The 3,444-nt window shown below is 35.7% G+C and overlaps 1 non-coding gene across 1 annotated transcript; it reads left to right on the top strand.

Annotated features, from left to right (window-relative positions):
• Nucleotides 1-2,924: 2,924 nt before the first annotated feature.
• On the top strand, nt 2,925-2,999 carry Trnaa-ggc (transfer RNA alanine (anticodon GGC)). The gene has a single exon. It is a non-coding gene; the product is annotated as a tRNA-Ala (tRNA).
• The last annotated feature ends 445 nt before the right edge of the window (nt 3,000-3,444 follow it).

Genomic DNA, 3,444 nt, shown 5'->3' with positions numbered 1-3,444 from the left:
CAATAAATTATTACTTGTACGGTTTTCTATAACTCAGTTCAGCGGCACTGCTGCCTTTTGGTCCACTTGCTTTGCGGCCTACGTTGAGAATGCAGTTTTGTTTTGCGTTTGACAGTTTGTGTATTTGTGCAAGTCCTTACACGACGCAAATATTTATCACTAACTTACTTATTCACATAATATAGACTTGCCTTGGTGGGTAGGTGATTTTTATGTGAAAGTACATCAAAAACATGTGTTTTATGTCGTTGTGATAATGTGACGAGAAATTCGCAGTCTTGTAATGACTTTAAATTAAGTGCACTTAAGTTACTGTTTTCAAATGACTCTACTTGAGTCTTTTAGACAAATGACTTGACTTTGACTTAAGTCATTGAGTCGAACGACTTAGGTTGCACTAAATGGATTAGATTGCTGCATGATGTTTTTTTTTTCCTCTCCGGGAATGTTTCGACATGAAATTCCCGGGATTTCCCGCTAATTAACAATCCCGAATACTGGGAATATTTTTTTAATCCCGGTTATTCTGCAACATAGCAAAACTTAAAAATATTGTCGTTTTTGACTGATATAAAGAAAAAAATATTACCAACCTTGTTAAAGTCATTGCCTGAGTTGCTTTATTCGCGCTTACCAGCGGAAAAACTTAATCAAATTTATTCTACTAAAAACAAAATGCGCATTTTAAAAACAAAATGCGCATTTAAAAAAATAAGGGTGCTGACTTTAATACGAGAAGGTCTTGTAAAATTGAAGAAGCAAGACCACAGAAGATAAACGAGCTTAATTAAATGTTTGGAGCTAATATAAAATAATTTTAAACGACATAATGACGTAAATTTTAGGTATAATTTTTTCGTTGGAATCCCGGGAATTTTTATTTTTCAATCCCGTTTCCCAGGAGTGAAAAAATCCGGGAAAAAGGGGAACCTTAAATCGGACAGGTGTATACCATTGTTTATAGTCTATCGTTTTATTCTTATATTATATAGTGGTGACAATGACATGACATGAACCATATGGAGATGGATGGTTAGCCTTGGAGACTTCTTAGCCGTGGAGTACTCGAATAATAACTTGACTTGGGCAATTGATGACTTGGACTGCAACTTGGAGTTGACTTGCTATTTTTTTTTAAATACTTGACTTGGACTCAAGTTTTTCACTAATGACTGGACTGGGACTTGTCACTCGAGTCATTTCAAAATATCAACACTGGAAATTCGGGCGCTGGTCTACAGTCTACCACATTTATTTTAACACTTAACAAAAATACGCAGCTATTTAAAAACTATATGCACATTGACATAGTTAAACACGACCGAAAAAGCAAGTTCCGCTTTTTCACTGCAATTGTGTTTGTGTCACCGACGTCATTGTTATCAACAAAGTCTCTATAGAAATCACAAGTTGCGCAGCTAACTCGCTCTTAGTTATAGCGACATGGACGCCATCTTGTTTCCCAAATTACAATAGACGCATATGGCAAAAAAGCAGAAAATCGCAATTTATTAACGATTTTGCCGAATAAAAAACATTTGGAGGAATGGCAATAATTACTACTAGTCAAACTAAACATTTTAGATCAGAATAAATAAAATTTGCGTAAAAATGGCCGAAATATAGTCGATATTAGCGTGTCATGTCAGGATCATACTTTGTCGTCCACGATACTTTTGTTAACTATGCAAACAAAAATATCAGTAACTAATGTAAAGTGCAATGAAAATAAAGAAAATGTTTGATTGTTACTATTGGTTGAACAAGCATTTCAATTTTAAAGTAACTTTCCCACTTTAATGCCTGCATTAAGGAGACATAATGCGGTAAAAAAGAACTGTTGTCCATTGGAATAGACTCTTAATTATTGGTTTGTTAATTTGGTAATAGATAAGAGCTTTGTGTATGTTAAAAGCAAACTTTTATTTCCCATCTTTTTACAGCGGGATTGTAAAATCAATGGATTTACAACTTGATATTAGGTTGATAGCTAAGCAATATTTTTTATATAAAATTTGTCTAAAAATGAAACAATTTTGAAAACTGAATTTATGGACGACATAGGTCTGAAGGTTAATCACACAGTGTCTTCTGTTCCTAGTCAAAGTCTATTGCAACTGACTTTATCCCACACCACTTCTGTAGGCCTAGTCATTTGGTTTTCCCTTTTTCAGTATGTTTGTGTTGCAGCAAAATAATCTAGCAAAGCTAGCAATTCAGGTCAGACACATTAACCAGATCTTAAAAAGATATATATATATTTCGCCAACTAAGGCATCGTCAGTATATCTGAATAAAAACAAACGCAACAGTATAAGAATGAGTCAGCTTTTTGACCAAACGATAACGGCTTACGTATTATTAGTACACCGAAAAGCGTAAGCCGTTATCGTTGGTCAAAAAGCAGCTTCAGAAGGGCTAGATCTCAGTTGTAAGCACACATATATGTGTGTACATATGTTTCATTGTATTATGATATGATACTGGCGATCCCCTTCGTTATGAAGCTGCTTGTACTAACAGATTGAGCAAGCATTGGCGTATGGTTGTTTCTCGACTCGTTCCCTTCTGAGCCTGCATAGCTCAGTTGGTAGAGCGACGGTCCCGGCTTGACCGGAGGTCGTGAGTTGGAACCTCACTGCAGGCTAGTTGTTTTTCTAGTCTGCTCTGCTTGCATCATTGATCGACAGATTCGGTGAGTCTGCAATGGCTTTTCGGTGTACTAATAATACGTAAGCCGTTATCGTTGGTCAAAAAGCAGCTTCAGAAGGGCTAGATCTCAGTTGTAAGAACACATATGTGTGTACATATGTTTCATTGTATTATGATATGATACTGGCGATCCCCTTCGTTATGAAGCTGCTTGTACTAACAGATTGAGCAACCATTGGCGTATGGTTGTTTCTCGACTCGTTCCCTACTGAGCCTGCATAGCTCAGTTGGTAGAGCGACGGTCCCGGCTTGACCGGAGGTCGTGAGTTCGAACCTCACTGCAGGCTAGTTGTTTTTCTAGTCTGCTCTGCTTGCATCATTGATCGACAGATTCGGTGAGTCTGCAATGGCTTTTCGGTGTACAAACATATAATTTTATTAAAAATGGCTCATTTTTAAGAATGTAAACAAACACTAATATTCAAACTAAAATCAAGGAAGTTTATTTTTCACATTTACAGTGTAGCTTAAAAAACAAAGTTGAACATTTTTTTGTTGAATTATAATTTTCTTTAAAAAATCCATTGGATGCAGTGAAGATATCTTGCAATTCTTATAGAAGGGAGCCCAGGAACAGGAGGATTTTAATTATTCTGTTAAAAATAGGGGTAAATCACCTGTGAGACAATATGCTAGGTTTCATTTTGAACATATTCAGATATTTAGATATCTCTTTATAGGAAAACTACAAAAAAAATTGGCTATTTTAATTTTTAGATGATTGCATTATTT

The sequence above is a fragment of the Ascidiella aspersa genome, chromosome 6 (genome assembly GCF_963924565.1).
Source record: "Ascidiella aspersa chromosome 6, kaAscAspe10.2, whole genome shotgun sequence".
Classification (NCBI taxonomy): domain Eukaryota; kingdom Metazoa; phylum Chordata; class Ascidiacea; order Phlebobranchia; family Ascidiidae; genus Ascidiella; species Ascidiella aspersa.
This window is presented reverse-complemented; position numbering and strand designations above follow the sequence as displayed.